This window comes from Manis javanica, chromosome 16, assembly GCF_040802235.1.
Source record: "Manis javanica isolate MJ-LG chromosome 16, MJ_LKY, whole genome shotgun sequence".
NCBI classification, from domain to species: domain Eukaryota; kingdom Metazoa; phylum Chordata; class Mammalia; order Pholidota; family Manidae; genus Manis; species Manis javanica.
The window spans coordinates 31758683-31778974 of NC_133171.1; the positions used below are offsets into that span (position 1 = coordinate 31758683).

The following is a 20292-nucleotide window of genomic DNA, read 5'->3' on the forward strand; positions in this document are numbered from 1 at the left end:
ACAACGGCAGTGCAAAGCCAAGCTCAAATACTTCCAAGACAGCGGTTTCCCCTATTATAAACACTGGCATTAAGTATAAGACTTGAGAAAATCTGCAGAGCATATCTTTGCATTTTCACAACAATAAATGTTAGATATCTATTGTATAGGACTTGTGCTCCTCCACTAACATTGCAGAATGCCAGCCGGCCTCCCCTTGGTCTCCCTTCAGTGAGAGCTCTTTCCTTTACGGATGATTTATACATTCATTCCAAAAAGAGTCTGTGGCATAATACACACCATCAAGTCATTTGCTACATAAAATTAACCACTTTGGGGTGGATTTATCACTTAGATATTAGCATGTTCCTAATTTGGAAAACACAAATAATGCTACTGTACGTACACACTGTTAATTCCTCTTCAATTCATTCTATACAATAAACTTTAGGGCACAAATTTACTGAATCAAAGAAGGCAAATATATATATTTTACTGTTTTACATGCCTCATCATTGGCTTTCCACAAAGATTACAAATGATTCACAATGCAAAGAGCTTCATATTAAATCTCAGAACTGGCCCTGAGTTCCAAATTTTTAAAGGAAACACAGTTACTAGAAAAAGTTTAACACTTCAGATGTGCATAGTGCCTTTTTATATTTCTTTAGCTTTGCCCACTCACCTACACAGGTCTTAATGTTTTTTTCTATTTATATGAAAAATTTATGTAAGATAATATGTATTACTTTTTTTATATATTTTATCGTTTATTTGGTGTCAATCTAAGTTTAGTTTTCTTCAGAATGCTGTCCTCAGTTACTCCAATACTATTAAATTAACCCCCTTTCTGCTATACTTTAACACATCTTATACTAAAATGTGTACAGTATTTCAACTTTTACCAAACTCAGTTTTGGGGAAAACTGATCAGTATTTCGTGGAAAAGGGGCTTTCTATCAAACAAGTCTAAAAGACAGACAATGGGCTAAGCAAATTTAAAACAGCTTCTTCCCTGCAGATCTTCAGTCTTCAAGAGGCTAACGGGGATTTTATGAAGGAAAGAACTTCACATGATATATATGACTGTTTCCTTAGCTTTGTATTCACACACAAACACACAAAAAAACATACACCAAAATGCTAACAGGTTATTTCAGAGATTTTTACCTTTCTTCCTATTCCCTAATGTATCTCACATTTAAAATGTTTTAGTAAAAAATAAATTTCCAAAAAAATGTGTGAATGCATGTGTGGATGCCTAAAAAAAGCTAGAGAGACAAACACTAAACAAAGAGTTTTCTAGGCAGAATATTATTGATGCCATTTTTTTTGTTTTTAGTTTTTCTTTTTTATCAGTTAGTTATACATGCACGTGGTTTTACAGAGTTGTTTCTAGTTCCATAAAGCTTGTTAAAAAAAGATTAATGCCCAGTACCCACTTCCTCTCCACCTCCCCAGTGAACCTCAATTTCTTCACTGGGAAAATGTAGACATTACTACACTGGGAAAACTGAATAAATTAATGAAGCTCTAATACAGTGCTTGATAGACAATAAGATCTTAAATAAAAGGTAGCCATTATTAGTATATATATATATATATATCCTGGCAGATTTTTTCAAGGAACTTTCTATACCCCTAAGTGTTCTTCATTTGACCCCTTCCCAACTGTCTACAATAAGTTCTTATTGCCAAGATTATTCTAGCAAACTAATATAAAAGTAGATAACCATTCCCTACAATTTAACATTTTAATTCCATCCTAAAATACTATAAATGATTTACCTTTAATTCCTTTAAAAATATTAAGTACCCACTATGCTAGCTACATTATTCTAGATGCCAATGATAAAGAAGTCTTAAAACCATTGAGATGGTTTCTTCAACAAATAAATATCTAGAAAATGGGAAGACAGGTGAGGAAAACTTATACAGACTGAAATATACTTAACATATATCAATCAATAGAATATATTGACCTTATCTCAATTTTAATTCAAACTATAAAAAAAAATAATATTGAGGGAATTGGATAAAACTGGAAGTTGTATATTTGATAATATTAAGAAGTATCTTTAAATGTTTTAGCAAGGAAATTATTATTGTAGTTATTTTCCTTAAAAATAAAGAATTTTTGTATTTTAGATATACATACTAAAGTACCTACAAAAGAAATAATAAAATCTCAGGACTGTACTTCAAAATAATCTCAGAAGGAGGGAGAGGTAAAGAGAAGTGAGTGGGGTATAAAAAAATGAGATCAACTGTTTAACTGTTTAAGCTAAATAACAGGAACATGATGGGGGGGGGCGGGGTGTCATTAGACTATTCTCATTGCTCTGATGTCTTCCAGAAAAATTTTTAATAAACTGTTCCCATGAAGCTTCATTTTAATGAGGGTGACACAGATAAATAAAATATACAGCACGTTAGATGCTAAATTATATAAATAAACTGAAGAGTAATAACAAGTATAGAGAGGGAAACGAAGGATGGTTTGGAATTTTAAACAGAATGGACAAGGAAAGCCAGGGTCACTTGTACTCAGTATTTATTGCACAGGATCTTCTGCTCCAAAAGAAAAGAGAAGACTGAAATCCAGACCCCTGTCCGTCTCCAACCTGTGCACAGGAGAAAGGCGTCCCTTTATCTAATTCCCATAAAGATACTGTATAGGCTAGGAAGGAGTCTGGGGATGATTGCTGAGTTCACTTAGCAGCAAAACCCTGTACAAACTGGTGGAACAGCTTTTCAGTTAGAAGACATCAAGCACCTAGACCCTGAGGCAGGAACATGCCTAGGATGTTAGAATAGAATGGGGCAAGTCTATGTGGTTAATTAGGGAAAAGAGGGGAGAGAGACAAAATTAGGGAGGTACCAGAGCAAACTAAAAATGGTCTTTTAGGCTACAAGGACTTCAGCTTTTTCTTTGTGTGAAATGAAAAGTTACCAGAGCACTGTGAAAACAAGGGTGACATGACCTCACAAGGATCTTTTTTTAAACATTGACCCGTTTAAAATAAAGGACGCTGTAAAGGATACAAGTTAACAGCCAGATAGACAGATACCCAGGACAAGACCCCAAATAAGGGAGCTTCTGTCTCGTGGAGCTTGGGGCCTGGCTCAGTGGCACATAGAAGTGTTCTGGTTTCCCAAGCATGGAAGTTCTCTCCAGAGAAACAGGATATAAAAAGAAGAGGGATTACTCTTGATGCTCTTTTCAGAACAGACTGTAAGGAACTCCCAGAGGCAGAAGTAGGGAAGTCACTTGCGGGTAAATGCAATGGACTGAGGTGAAAGATGGTAATGGCTATGACCACAGTGGCAGTGAAGAAAGTGAGGGTCTAAGTAACCAGATTCTGGATATATTCTGAAAAATAAGGCCAAGAGGATTTGCTGACAACTGAATATGAAATGTGGAACCAAAGGATAAGTAAAGAATGACTGAAGGTTTTTGCTGAACTTTAAATAAAGAGTTGCCATTTAGAGAAATAGGAAAGACTGCAGGAAGAAGTGGTAGCAGAGGAACTGGCAGGTGGGGAAGTAGCTATCAGGAGTTCAGTTTTAGACATGAAAATTAAGATATCCAATAGATGGAACACAGGACTTGAGTTAAGGTGGGAAGTAGAAGCTAAAGATTATATACATATATATATGGGAACTGAATTATAAAGAGTTTTTTAAGTTATAGAATTGGATGATGCCACCACTTAGAGTGAGTGAAAATGAAGAAGACACCTAACATCTGAACCCTGAGATACTCCAGTGTTTAGAGGTTAGGAAGGGAAAGAGGAGTATCAAAAGAAATCGAATGAGACAGGAAGGTGAGAGAGTGACCAAGAGAGTTGTAAAGCGATGATAAAGTGAATAAATCATTTCAAAAGACAGAGATCAAATGATGGGCAGAATTAAAGAGAAATTGCCCTTGGATCCGGTATAATGACATAGTGTGACTGGTGATTCAGTAAAGTAGTGAAGGTGAAATCAGAATTTGGAAGATACGTATTAGAAACAGCACAAAAAAATCCTTTCCAGGAGCTTTGATGTAAAGAGAACAAAAGAAAATAGCAAAACAAATATTCATGAATAAACATAAATGATGTGCAGTAACACTGACATTCAATACTGTACAGACTTTGACAGAGTATGCATTTTTAGACTTTTTTTTCAATTCTACCAAGCACAGATAAAACAAAAAGTATAGTGGACATACAATCGTAACAAACAACCATGCTCTATGTGAAACAGAATAAAAACCTGATTTCCAAACATGAAAATCTAATTTCATAACTAATATGTTATCTAAATATAGGATGTAAGGGCTAAAACTGTACCTAAGTTTTTTTTAACTACCAGGAAACATTTATTATGAAATTAAGGAAAATATTAAAATGCAAATACAAATTTTCAGCTACATCAGCTCCACCCCATGCTTCTAGAATACAAGCACAGAGAAGCACTTGGCTACCTCTTGACCAATTCTGTAAAACTAATAGTGACCAGGTGAACACTGTTAATACAAGCTTGAGTGTTTAGAGAGTCCTGGGTAGTACTTAGTTGCTTAAGGATTTGCTTCTGGTTATTTAAATTTGACTTTTATTTCTTAAGGATAGCACATGACATGGGGGAATCATTGTTTCACAGTTCATTTACATAATCTATCAATTACAGACTCATTTGGGTGAAAAAAATAAATATTAATGTAATCATTTAATCAAAAACCAAGGGGATACTAGAACTATTTATTAACAGTAGATTACTTTAAACTGATAAAAGCACTGACTAATCACCACTTAAATTAATGGATACTTTTCATTCATTATTTCTCTGCTTGGAACTTACTGCACTTACCTAGGAACCCAGGATCTTCAAAAGGCTGGCCACCACAATCGCTAAGGACGCTGCTATTCTTAGTATTACCTCCACAGTCAGGCCTGCCCTGACCAGCCCAACTTAAATAAACCATGGCCTCCATTGCCAAACAACCAACCAGACATTCTCTGTTACCTTATACTTTAAATAAACAGTAAGCTCCATGAGGACCAGGACTGTGTCTTAAACACAACTGTATCCTCAGCAATGGCAACAGTCTGGCACACAATGGGTATGCAATAAGTATTTGTTTAATGAACAAACAGTAGTAACCACTTTTGTACCAAAGCAAACCATAAATACCTCACAATTATGAACTTTATCTTAAGATATCAATCTGAAATGTTATTTAATGAGAATGTTAACATAAAACAGAAATCAGTTGGGAAAAAATGCAACTCAACCGTCCTACAATATGGATCTTACTAATATTCTGAGTTATATACTTCAATGAATCATATCCCAAGTAGGCACTTTGTTCTGTATAGTTTGTTCACTTTTATTCACATAAGAGAAAATCAGAAACAAATGAAGCCAAACAAAAAGTTCTTAGAAGATAACATATTTTTTAGTAGTTCTAAGACTTAAAACAATTAACATCATTAATACATAGCAGCCTAGGAAAGGACTTCAAATAGTATTATATGCAACATTAAATAGAATGTAAACTCCACGAGGGCAAGAATTTGTCAATGCTTTCTGAAACACCCCTAATTCTTAGAAAAGCAGGAAGAACATAGTGTTCCCCATGAACAATTGCAGAAATGTATACAAAAATTTTATGGTTCCCAAGCCTATCTCAAGAGATTAGAACCTCCATTCAACTAGATGCCATTCAGGAAGTTACTCTTAGCAAGCAAAATAAATAAAACACCTCTACTCTATCATAGTAATGCTGACTGACTCCTTACAGAGCTCAAATAAGAACGCTAATTGTTTAGAAAGAACAGATAAGAAGGAATAATCCTTACATGGAACAACCAAACAATAACAAAAAAGGTACTCACTCAAAATGAGACAACAGCATTTTTTCAGAGTATATACATAGGAACTAAAACCTCTTTAAAAATACAACTAATAAAGTCTCCATCTACAAGGAAGTTTGATCAAGTATCTTAAAGAGATTAAAGACAAAACCTTCCATTTACAATCAATTCAACTAAGAAAATACCTAGGAATAAATTTAACAAAGGCTGTGAAAGATCTGTATGCTGAAAACTGTAAGACACTGATGAAAGAATTTGAAGATGACACAAATAAATGAAAAATATTCCATGCTTATGGACTAGCAGAATTATACTTTTACAATGTCCAAACTACCCAAAGTATCTACCAATTCAATGCAATCCTTATCAAAATTCCAATGGCATTTTTCACAGAAATAGAACAATCATAAAATTTGTACAGAATCATGAAGACCCCAAATAGCCAAAACAATCTTGAGAAAAAAGAACAAAGCTGGAAGCATAACACTCCTAGATTTCAAACTATATTTACAAAGCCATACTAATCAAAACAGCATGGTATTGACATTAAAAAAAAGATCAACCAGAAATAGACCTATGCATATATGGTCAATTAACTTACAGTAACAGAGGCAAGAACCAACAATGCAAAAAGGATAGTCTCTTTAATAAATGGTGCTGGGAGAACTGTACAGCCACATGCAAAAGAATGAAACTGGACCCCTGTCTTACACTATACACAAAAATCAACTCAAAATGGATTAAAGACTTGAATATAAGACATGAAACTATAAAACTCCTAGAGGAAAACAGGAGGTAGGCTCTTTAACATCAGTCTTAGCAAAAATTTTTTGGATTTGACACCAAAAGCAAGGCAACAAAACAAAGACAAACAAGTGAGATTACATTAAACTAAAAAGCCTCTGCACAGAAAAGGAAACTATCAACAAAATGAAAAGGCAATCTACAAACTGGGAGAGAATATTTGCATGTGATATATCTGATGAAAGGTTATCCAAAATATATAAAGAACCCACACAACTCAAAAAAAAAAAAAAGACACAAACAATCAAATTTAAAAGTGGACAGAGGAAGTGAATAGACATTTTTCCAAATAAGACATACAAATAAAGGGCCAGGTATGAAAAGGTGCTCGACATGATTTCCATAATCATCAGGAATATGCAAATCAAAACCACAATGAAGTATTACCTCATTCTTGTGTTAGAATGTATATCTTTGAAAAGACAAGAGATTAACAAGTAGACAGAAGGGAATCCTTGTGCACCATGTAAACTGGTGTAGTCACTAAGGAAAACATATTGAAGTTCCTCAAAATATTCAAAATAGAACTGCCATATGATTTAACCATTCCACTTCTGGGTATACATCCAAAGGAAATGAAAGCAGAGTCTCAAAGAGATACCCACACCCCTGTGTTCTTTGCAGCTATATTCACAATAGTCAAGATAAAGAAACAACCTCAGTGTCCATTGATGGATGAATGGATAAAGAAAATGTGGTATATATACAATAGAGTATTATTCAGCCATGAGAAAGAAAGAAAATACTACCATTTGGGATTGCATGGATGGACCTTGAGGGCACATGTGAAATATGTCAGACAAACAAAGACAAATACTACATATTATTACTTATGTGTGGAATCTAAAAAAAAAGACAAACTTGCAGAAATAGAGAGTTAAGTAGCTGCCACTCAAAGCTGGAGAGTGGGCATAAAACAGAGAGGCTGAAGTGGTAATTTGATACAAGATTTCAGCTATAAAACAAATACGGTCTAAGAACTTAGTATCAAAACATGGTTTCTGTAGATATCTGTATTGTACTGTGTATCTGTTGAGTATAACAGCAAAGCAAAAACTGAAGGAATAAAACAGCATTAGACTCACAGAACCCAAGAATGGACTAACAGTTACCAAAGGGAAAGAGACTGGGAAGGGTGGGTGGGAAGGGAGGGATAAGGGGATTAAAGGGCATTATGATTAGCACACATAATATGGGGGGGCACAGGGAAGGCAGTATAGCACAGAGAAGACAAGTAGTGACTCTGTAGTATCTTACTGTGCTGATGGACAGTGTCTGTAATGGGGTATGTGGCGGGGACTTGATAATAGGGGGAATGTAGTGACCACAATGTTGCTCATGTGAAACCTGAGCATAAGATTGTATATCAATGATACCTTAATAAAAAAAAAAAGAAAAAGAAGTCCTCTGCAACTATAACCAATGGCATTTACATATTCTCCCTACAAAAATTTATACAAAACACCAATACACACATTTAAAAGTACCCCACTTCACAGATTACACTTTGGATGATTTAAGCATTAAAAAAGGGCAATCTGAACACCATTAAGAAAAAGGAGCATACAGTGAACTAAGCCAGGTGGAGAAAGACAAGTACCAAGTGATTTCCCTCATTTGTGGACTGTAACAACAACGTGAAAATGAAGAACAAAACAGCAGCAGACTCACAAACTCCAAGAAGGAACTAGCAGTTATCAAAGGGGTAGGGAAGGGCAGGTGGAGAGGGAGGGAGATTAAGGGGCATTATGATTAGCACACACAATATAGGCAGGTCACAGGGAAGGCGGTAGAGCACAGAGAAGACAAGTAGTGACTCTACAGCATCTTACTACGCTGACATACAGTGATTGCAATGGGGTTGGGGGGACTTCATAATATGGGTGAATGCTGAAACCACACTGCTGCTCATGTGAAACCTTCATAAGATTGTATATCAATGATAGCTTAATTAAAAACAAAAAGAAAAAGGAGCGTAACATGTTCATGTATTTTTAAAATCCATGAACCTATTCTGACAACATAAAAGGGAAGAGCCAAAAAAATAATGTGCTCCTCAGGCACTGGATGTGATCACTTCATCAACTCCTGACTCTATAAATTAGTACTGAAATGTTAACTGACTTCCGTTTAACCTGCCTCTTCATTAGAACTGTAGCTCAAAGTACCTAGATAATAAGGTAAGAAATTACCAGGTCATAAAACTTTTCTTTACCATACCAACAAATATATGTCAAAGGAAAGATAGAATTTAAAAAATCACTTTGCTACAAGTGATTCTGCCAAGTATCATCAATGGATGCAGACAACCAGTGAATGTGAAACTAATGAAGAACTAAGTGTTTTCATGTTGCCAAAGTTATATCCCTACAGATAACCTGCTATCTCAAGTGCTTAGGAAGAAGACTTTTGGCTGGTACCAAATCCAGTAATTGATTTAAACATCAAAAACAAACATTGTAAGGTTTCTTGATGTGATGTAGTAGTAACTACACTGCTTCACCCATGGATTCTTGCAAAAATATATTTAACCTGAATTTAATCAAGCTTTACACCCAATTTGCACGAAATAAAATACAAGAACAAATCGACTAACATTACAAAGAAACAATATTGAAAATCCAAATCATAGAACATTTGGTTTTACCTCTTCAAAAAATCAGTATAACTAGAAAAGGGTGTGGGAGGCTTCAAAAATAAACTAAAATACAATATTAGGTCCTCAATCATACCTTGAACAAACCAAATGAAAACGGTACTATGGGGACAAATGGCAAATCTGAATATGGGTATTAGATATAAGATTTTAGAACCGTTTGCTTTTTAGGTGTACCTATGGTACTGGTATGTAGAACTACTTTTTTGGAGACTCTTTATGAAGTTAACCTAATTAGACGGAAGGACTGGATGGGTGAACTGGTAAACTGATAAATGGATGCCTCAAACAGAGCAAAACATTAATAGTTGACTCTTGGTGGTGGGTCAATGTGTATAGACTGTACTATTCTTTCTGTTTCAGTATGTTTTAAATTTTGAAAATACAAAGCTAAATTTTTAGGAAAAAATGCTCAAGACAAAATATACCCTTAATCAGATATCTAAAGAGCATATATTTGATTTACAGTCTACTTTGTTCCAAAACAAATTTAAAGTGTCCTTAAAAAAAGACATACAATAGTTATATTTTAAAAGGAAAAAGAAAAAATAAACAAAAGAATATGAGTAAGAAACTAAGATGAAGTCTGATGCTACCCAGAAAGAGTTACAAATAATTCACATTTTACCCTGAGTTCCCTGATTTTATAAAGCTTCAAAGTCAAAGTATGTCAGGTAATTCAGCAAAATTTTTCAGGGGGAAAATAAGAAAAAGTGGTCAGTATACATTAAAAAGCCACTGCCCTTAAGTAAAATATTTTACCATTTCAGTAAACACCCTTAATAGCAGCTTTTGTAAGTATACACTAAGTCGATCATCTCCTAAAGCATACATATATCTAAAAGGGTGCACACACAATCTCTGTCCAACAAGAAAGTATTATTTTGCATATTAACTGTTACCTAAAAACTAAAAAGGAATTAAACTTCACCAATTTAATCAAACTGATAATAGTATTCTTCCAGGATTCATGTCAATCATAATTTATCTAAAAAGAGAGATCCTGAGAGAAAAGTGAGAATTGCATTGTGCTGGAATTGACACCATTAATGCACTGTTACAGAATGTCATCAATAGTTTTTTTATATTAAAGAAAAAAACCTTTATAAACAGTAGACTGTTTATAGAGCAATTTTAATGAAATGGGAAAAAACTACTAAAATCTTTATACCATAGAGAGGTTCTCTATTTCACAGCAAAGTGCTTAAGAACAGTTATACTTAAGCGTGAATTATACCTTTTTTTCTAACAAAATGAGATGAATGTTTTGCAAATAAGGAAGTGTTACAAACATGCTGGCATTTTCTACTATAAGCACCTATATGTGAAATGAAAAAATAAGCACCCTTAATCTGTCCCTTCTACAGAAAGGTAACATTTTAGTAATAAATAAGAAAGTAATTGTTTTTCTAAAATAAGTGAACTAAGAAAACTGGTATTTAGAAATGTTCCCATTATTAGGTGCTTTGTGACTAAAAATGCATCTGTAAGAACTCTTATCTAGACACTATAAAAATTTTCCAAATAGAAAGGTTCAGTGAGTTTTGAGCTCAAATGGCAAGTATTTTAAAATGCGACAATTTCCTATTGGTTTAAAAGAACAGCAGTCACTCTGAGGATAGCAGAAATGTTCCAGTTTAGCTGCAATAAATGCCTCTGTATACTTGATATATACAAAAAACTAGAATTATGACTTGATAAGTAGATCCTACAATGAATTTTTCCACTTGAAAACATGTATCTTTCTTTTTTCATCCATGACAGCCATTAAAATCAAGTATCAAAATAAACTCTACAACCAGATGTATAAAAGATCAGACTGACAAGTTGAAATTTTCAAAAAATAAGTGAAATTAATCATGCTTTACTCAAGTTCTTGCACAATGACAATTTAGATTACTAATTTTTAAAGTGTAAATATCATTTGTCATCTACAGGTCATCATTTATAAATATCTATTGTATGTGTTATATAATGGGCATTAATATATTAATACAGGACCAGCATATAAATATATATACAAGTATTGATGAGAAAATGTCTTATGATAAACATGTACAATCAAAAAGTTTGGATGCCAATACCTTAATAAAATGAAGCCTCAGATGGACAAGTAGCAATTCTGACACCCATCTACAGGGTAAAACAATACAAGAATTCAGTCTCCCTCTAAAATTTCTGATATGAGCAGATGCTCGCGATCTATAAAAGACACCTGAATTTTACTGAGACCCAAGTTCTAACAGTTAGGAATAAAAAACTTATAGCCTAGAAATCTTTAATGAGTGAAGCAAGCTCAGCTCTGAAAACCAGCCAAGTATTCAAAACCAGCCAAGTATTCAAACCTCCGAAAATAACCTGTGAATTGGGGCCAGCTTTATCAAGAAAAGGGTCCTGATCTTTAGCTTCCCACAGAGTGGGAATCTCTGCTTAAGATGGCTGGCTAGTTTATGCCTAATATCTATTCAGCCATCCTTTCTCATGCACTAGAATTCCTGTTTTTTAGATGGGCACAAGGTCCCCCAAAATAAACTACACTTTTCAATCTACCTTACTGTTAGATGTGGCCACTAAGCTATGGCCAATGGAATGAAAGAAATGGCACAAGAAATTCTCAGGATATGAGTGTGAAGGAATGGGGCACAACTTCCCCCTTCCCCTTTACTCTTTTACTGACTAGAATTCAACTTGACAACTGAAACAGCCATCTCAAAACTATGAGGTGAACCTAGAAATAGGGATCATACCTGAGAGTGCAAAGTAAGAGGAGCTTATTAGGTGCCTGAGACCGGGTAGCTCCATACCAGCTCTCAGCTACCTTCGTCTGAGCTATTACCCCCATCTCTAGGACAGGGAAGGTGGGCCAAAGGTGGGGCCCTAAAACAAACTATTTTCTCTCTTAGCCACTAAAGGCAGCCAAACAGTCTCATCCTCAAGGTCCTATAAAAAAAGAAAGAATCACAGACGTAGCTCTCTTTTATTAAAATTCTTTTCTGGTAAACAATCTCAAAAGATAATGAAGTAAAAGACTTACATATTTCATTTTTCATCTTTCTTCTTGATGGGAAAAAAATTAGTAAAAGTAAAAATTACAGGGTTGATTACACAAAGGAACAGAAGATCAAAACCAAGTTCAAGAAAGCATTTTCTCAACGATCCTTGATTTTCTTTTTACCAAAGTTATTTTTAAATTACAAAGTACAATAATTCACCTTTTTTTAAAGATTAAAAAGCTGTTCATAAACCCATAAACATATTGATAAATTATCCACCTTTGCATATCTAGTATGTAATACTCTATGATTATAAGAAGTATTTTTGATCAAATTGGTATACTAAACAATTAACAAATTAAGAACCCTGGTCCTTCAAACTGCAAAATCAGATTATTCACCTTTCTGCCCAAAAACTACTACCCACCATCCACACACAGCACCACGAGGCTTTTCCCTACCATGATGAAATGTACAAACATCCAATAACTGCAAAATCACTTGCATTAGAAAACATCCTCTTTTAATAATATAAATAGTTCTGGAACTGCTAGTTATCAATTATGTTTAAGTAAGCTATACACTGAAGTTATAAGCTTACTTGCTTAAATTCTGAGTTGAAATCACAGACAAAATATAAAAATAAATTCTGGTTATGGACAGCAGCAGTTAATTCTGGAGGGAAAAACGTTTCTTGCAGATAAAGAATGAGGCTGAAAGGAATTCAGCTGTGAAGAAAGGGAGGCAGAAGGGTGAGAAAATTCAGTAAAATGTTAAGATAGTCAACAAAAAGCATATCACATACTTTCAAAATATTCCATGGTAACAGTTTTTTTAAAAACACTTCTTTTCATACTCCTGCACAAAACGAGGACTCAAGAGGCAAGCTCATTCTATTATTCTCAGTCAACTGAATTAAAGGTTTTAAAAACATGTGAAAGCTAATCTGGAAATATGACCATTCCTAACCTTTTTAAATGAGGAAAGTCAATTCAAACTTACACATCTTCACAACTGACTTGTCTGTTATGTTCTCCTGCTTAACTTTAACACAGTTTAAGGTATCTTTAATATCTAACATGTATTCTCTTCAAAATACTGTGCCAGACTTATTTTATGAATTTTTCCCTTTTAAATAACAAAAGAGAGTATTTTCTCTAATGACAACTATAAAATTAACAAGTGATACTTACTCAAAACAGAGATTTTTTTTTTTCTGTTTTCTTTCAATTAGAGTACACCACGATCAAATCATGGTGGTCCAATAATCACAGAAATGTAGTTTTAGACTAGTTTTTTGAACTGGTAGTCTTACATTAAGGTATGTCAGATCTGCTGTTTCTCCTATTTAAGACAAATAAAAACTATTAAAATAACCACAATATAATTAAATAATTATCAGACATCATTTAAATAAAAATACATAAATATAAATTAAAATTCACTCCCTTGAACTATCCCAGGCTGCTGTCCACTGTACTGAAGGGAGCATCATTCACACCGCATTCTCTGATTGGTACCCACTGGAACTGTGCAATCCAACTAGTAAAATGTTTTCACCCTCACAGGAAGAGCTTTATTAGGTAAAAGATCTATTTTCACCAGGTTTTTGCCAGGATCAAACTTTACCAGTAATTAGATAATTAGGCTTAGAACAATGTCATCATTTTGGATACTTCTCTGCATTAGTAAGCTTATAGTTATTCATCCCATGACAATTCACCTTTTGTTATATAAGTACACATTTGGTAACTATCATTCAAAATGCACTTATAGATGTAATAATAAATCCATGATAAAAGATCAAAATTATAGAAAGCCAGTCTTTTAGGGAAGAAGAGGTGACAGAGAACAATACCACCACCAGTTGCTCCACTTCAGAAATCTTTCCAGAACATTCTCCAACTAAGGCAAATACATATGCAAGAGAGAAGTACAAGGGGTAAAAGTAGAAAGTACAGACTTCCAAAGAAATACAGGCAGCGTTTACCGTGAAAATGGCAGCAAGGGATTCTGCAACCTTGCCAGGACTGGAAGAAAGCAGCAAGAATAATCAAGTGGAAGAATAATCAATAATAAAGGAGATGGAACCTATTAAATTTTACTCAACAGGCTGCCGTGGGCTATAAAACAAGAATTCATCTATGCCAAAATAATCTCCACTTACATCTGAAATTATGACGTTTCTCCTGTCCATTTATGCATTACAGGGTCCCAAAATCATTTCCTGAGGAAAATCTTGGCTCTCTCCTCTACCCAGTGTTGGCAAAGCAACCTCCTATTCAAACAAATGCCTCCATCAGAGACTTTAATTTACATAATCCCACACATGGCCCTGTTTATTTATAAAGCTTATTAAGTCTGTGCACTTAGCTGGCCAAAAAGCAGGTAATTGCATTCAATGGTTCTCAGATACTTTCACATTCAATACTTTAATAATCTGGTGTGAGAAATGATATCCAAGACAAGTCATTGAGAAGATAACCTAAAATCTAACCTGGTATTAGGCCAGAGCATTATATTAGTCCCTGTAATAACTACTTATACTGAGATATATATTGAGGGATATTATAAGAAGCGGCCCTATGTTCATTGAAAATATATTAAGGATTTTCTTTTATTGTATCACACAACATGATAAAACTGTGGATGCAATTCTTTGCCAGTTTTAATGTCAGAAATACTTTTCTTGGCACTGGATTATGTTGATTACCTTAAAGTTGCAAATTTCTCACTTGGAGTATTTTCCTCTTCCACAATGACTGCTAGAAATCTAAGAGCCAGTTCTTCGCCACACACAGCAAGTATTTTATTTACTATCTTAATTCTGGTCCCACTACCTCGCCCTACTATTTTCTTTTCTTTGTGTTCCCTCACCCCACCCCATTAAAATTTACTGAACACTTACTATGTGCTATCCCAGCACTACTCTAATGCCTGTATGAACACTTTACAGGCATACCTCCTTTTATTGTTCTTCACTTTACTGTGTTTTGCAGATTACATTTTTTACAAATGTAAAGGTTTGGGGCAATCCCACATCTGCAAGTCTACTGGCACCATTTTTCCAACAGCATTTGCTCACTTTGTGTGTCTGTCATATTCGGTAATTCTCATAACATTTCAAACTTTTTCATCATTATTATATTTGTTATGGTGATCTGTGATCAGGGATTATATGACTAACGGGAAGCTAATAGTTGGCATTTTTTAGCAATTAAGTGATTAAGGTATGTAGTTTTTCTGACAGTGCTGCTGCACCCTGAATGATTACAGTACAGTGTAAACATAAATTCTTCGTGCACTAGGAATCCAAAAAATTCATTTGACTTGTGTCTTTTTGGTAGTCTGGAACCAAACCTGTAGTATCTCTAAGGTATGCCCATATACAGAGCAATCCCTACCTTCTGGGACCCAATAATATATTTAATAATATTTCTATCTTTAATAATTAAAGTCCCCGTGAATCATTTCTGAGCTTTGACACAGAAATGTAGAAAATTATAAAGGGTCTGGGGTTTTACCCTACTTGCAAACTAATAAACTACTCTACAACTTATACAGTGTTGACAGAGACATGAGACTACTGGGTCAAAGACAAAGAATTCTGTCATCCTGGCAGAACAAGCGGCATAATCATGTTGTTATGTCAGTTCTCTTTTGCCCCTCCGTCCCCAAGTTCCATAGAAACAATGCAGGCAGTCCTAGATGCCTATACAATGGGCTGAGATACAGAACAGTGTGGGAAATGTATTACCCCTACAGTGAGCAGTAAGAAAACCTGCCCTTTGGCTGGGGTAAGAGGTGGCAGGTAAAGGAGCAAATGTGACCTCATTCTTCATGGCCCAGTTAAAGACTCGTCAAGACCTTGCATTCTTGGCACACCCCAGGAAAGTTCAGGCACACACAAAGACCATGGAAGACTACCTGTCCCAGTAAGAGAATGTTGAATAAATAACTAGTCTTATTAAGCACCCTCAAAAAAAAAAAAAATCACAAGAAAATTATTTCTACATTAAACTTTAAGCTCCATCAGAAGAGAGACCAAATTTTTACTCAACATTGTACATCTGCTGTCTGGCATACTACCTGATACAAAACAGACATTCAATAAGTGAATAAAGCCAAAACACCCCATTTTTAATAAAATTTCAAGTCGATGTTTATTTTTGTCTCAGTTTCTTCATCTGCAAAATGAGGAGACAGGAGGCCAAATCTTTTTTCCTTATATCTAAGCAAATACCATCCTGAATCAATACTTACCTGATAAAGCATATTTTTCAGAGCTTGCAATACACTTCTATCTGCTGGCACTTTGAAAATGCACACTGTTAGTGCATCTCTCTAGTATTCATAACCAACTAAATCACTGGCCAATGACTCTCTCCCTAAAACCCCTTGGTCTTTCTGCCTTCAGACTGACGCTGCAGTATCAGTTCTTCCCGGGGTCTCTCTAGTCTACCAGCCCATACTGCAAATTTGGGCCTTGCCAGCCTCCACAACCACATAAACCCATTTCTTAAACTAATCTCAATCTCTCTCCCCCCACACATACACATGTATACATACACACACACACACACACACACACATGCCCTATTGGTTGTTTCTCTGGATAGGTTAAGAAAACTTGAAGAGAAAGGAAAAAATGCAAACTATGGAAGAAATAAACGATAAAACTCAACACTGACAAGGCAAGATAATAATGAACAGAGTTCCAAAATCCTTAAGTAATACTGGATATCAGAAATTCTGTATCTACTATGACTTAATTAAAGAGGTCACTGATTTAATGTGGCAGACTTTTGTCTCCTCTTCTTCCCTAAATCCTATTAAGTGTGAGAATAAAGGAATAAAAGTTAAAAAAAAAGTAATAACAAAGAGAACAAAAGCAGAAGAAAGATTTTAACACATTTCTGGAAGATGAAAAGAAAACAACAGACCTAATAATGATAAGGCGCTTCTCACCCTGGTATGTAAAGGTTTTCTAAAATAACTGCAGGCTATCTAATAAAAGCCCACTCATCCCACAGCAAAGCTTGATATAAATTTCTTATTTCCTGTCATTTTAAACATCAACAACCAAAAATTATCAGGCATTTGGAGAAAGCTTAGAACATTACGGGAAAAACAAAATAAACATATAGAAAAACTAATTGTTATCAAGAGACTCTTACTATATCCCAATGACAACAAAATACTATTTAAAAAGGTATGAATAAAGAGAACCAATAGTTAGTTCTTAATAATGTAACTGCCAAAATTAAATATTCAGTGAGATGGAAAACATGGCAGTGAGTCTCTAAGAAGACAAAGCAAAAACAATAGTAAAGATGCAAGAAAGAGGTAAGAAACATGGGTAATTAATCTAGAAGGGCCAACATCTGTCTAATAGGAAACTGCAGAAAAAACACAAGAAAATTTCTCAGAACTGAAGGGGATCACTCTCCAAACTGAAAGGCCCACCAAGTGACCAAAAGCAAAAATAAATGGAAGACTAAACACCAAAAGATAGAAGATCCTAAAGCACGGGTGCAGGGAAGGCCACCTAACAAATCAACAAGTCAACTACAACAGACAAGCCATAAGCAGTACCAGATGCTAGAAAGCTAAGAAACAATACCTTAAGTTTTTAAGAAAGTGATATTCAACTTTGTTTTCTATATAAAGGCAAATTATTTGTCAAGTATGACGTTGTTACTAGAAAGTTACTAAGAATGTCATCAAGTAACATTTCCAGATGTTACTAGAAAGTTACTAAGAATGTCTTTTCATAAAGAAAAATGATGAAATACAGGAAAACAACAGCTCTACTCAAGGAGGGCAGTGAAGCTCAGGGATGACAGATGCACAACTAGACTTGGAAAACAGCAAACTAGACAGGAATAAGACCATGACAGAAGACAAATCTCAAGAAAAAAAGTAGATTCAATTGAACCAAAAGTACGCTCAAGACCTTGGAAAAAGAAGCCTATCGTATTAACATAGAAATGTAAGTTTTGTTTGTTTTTTTTAATGCAGTCAGCACCCAAAGAATAAAAACTGTACTATCTTGGTCTAAGGTTTGCTTTCTGTTTTTAAGTGAAATAAGCAGTCAGCTTCAGGAGTAACAATGGAATGAATTTTAAGTAACAGATGAAAGGAAGAAAGTGAAACATAATAGGGTAACAGTAATGAAGACATTAATTTTATTTCACATTTTAAATTAAAAAGAAAATTAAATGTTCTGTCAATGCAAAGTAATATCAAAATATACTTGCCTTTATATTATGTTAAGGAAAGCAAAGCTCAATTCAATGAAGGTGAGATAAAAGAAAAAATATATATATAAAATATACAAACTGACAACATAAACTGGAAAATTCTGGCCATGGACCAGAAATTCCCTACCTCTGGACTTTCCAAATTTACAAAGTGATATGTTAGTGTTTGTGTTAAAGGTTTTTTTTTAATCTTTGAGTTCAATTCTGTTATTTTGGTACTAAGGATGACTTGTAACAATGATTAAGGAAAATACCTGTTTGAGAAGAACTGACATAATCTATTAAAAACATCTACAGTGAACACTATGAAACAGAAAGCATAAAAAATGAGACAGTAAGAAACTGAACTGAGAGCAGTGAAAACTGCTTACATACATGTAGTCAACACTGTTTTAAGTTGCATTTCAAATAATTTTAAAAAGCAATGAAATACATCAAGCCTGCAAATGGGGTTTAATAAATACAATCTAATTTTTATAAAGAAAAAATGAGACACTTAATGTTAGAACAGACCATAAAAGGTCACCTAATAGAAACAACTACCTAATACCTAAATCCCCAGATGGAACACCCCAGAATCAGACATCTTACGCAGCAAGTTAAGTCCCATCTCTCCAAGGACCCTATTATTCTATTGGGGGAGAAGGTTTCATTCTTCCTTTTACCCAAACTGTTTCCCTTTAACTGCCTCCCATCTAAATACCTAATGGATCTAGCTCTGTCCTTTAATCCATAAAAAAAGTCAACTCTCATCAATGTGACAAAAAAGCATCTATGGCTGCTATTATGTCCTCTTTCAACTTTCCACCATTTTCTCTTCTCTACTAAGTTAAATCTCAACAAGTTGTTTGCCTTTTTCTGTTTGCTGTCTTCTAAACACACCCCATTTTCACCAAAACCCCTCTATTATAACTGGAAATGATAACTGTTATCAATCATCAATCTTTCAGAAAGTTCTATTCTTCAAAGCTATGCATGTTCTTTCTTTCTTACAAAGCTCGGCGGTTACTCTTGCCTAAGATTCAATTAAGGGCGTACACACAGTCTTAACCAGTATACTTCAACTCATTTGCAGGAGGTTCTTTACACATACTAAGTTTGTATTTTCTTTTTCAAATTCAGTTCTCAAAAATAACATCATGGCTTGAAAGTTAAAAACAAAAAACTCGGAATAATAAACAAATAGTGAAAAAAGATCCCACTGCAAATACAGAATTCATGTGTAGTTAGATCCACATGTGTAACTTGCACAAAGTATTTGCTATCTCCACATATAAAGTACAAATAAGGAGAATAATTAAAATCTGGAAACTGGGTTTTACTGGACCAGAGAACCACTGTTTAGTTCATTGTACTGTCTGATTAGAAATGCTGTCCAAGAGAAATAAGAAGCCATAAAAAAAGTTGTAAATATCTTAAAGAAATCTCAGTGATGCATTAGACACCAATCATTTTTCCAGAACAAATACAATAATAGTTTTTCTAATATTACACTGCTGAATTCCACCTCTACTGATGAAGAAGCCCCAAACTACAAGTTATGATTAAAAGTAAAAATGGACAAAAATCACACCACTGCTGAGAAGCTTATAACCAGTCTTAACATGTATTACAACATTTTGCTCACAAGGAAAGCAGCAAAAGCTAAAATTCTCATTAAACAACAGTTTGATATCATAAGCTATAAATGGCATTCATGATGCAAAAGCAACTGTCACTTATGCATGCCAGCAGAA

At 34.4% G+C, this 20292-nt stretch overlaps 1 protein-coding gene across 5 annotated transcripts in view; it reads right to left on the minus strand.

The window, feature by feature from the left end:
* Positions 1 to 20292, minus strand: part of PHF3 (PHD finger protein 3) — a 71643-nt gene that overhangs the window by 36722 nt on the left and 14629 nt on the right. Inside the window, exon 1 of one of the 5 annotated variants that reach the window (XM_036998368.2) lies at positions 13487 to 13624. The exons of 3 other annotated variants lie outside the window; for them this stretch is intronic. The gene's annotated coding sequence lies outside the window, so the exon portion shown is untranslated. Of the gene's footprint in view, positions 1 to 11384; positions 12118 to 13486; positions 13625 to 20292 lie in introns of those variants that run through there. One more of the 5 variants, XM_036998369.2, reaches the window with a different exon arrangement.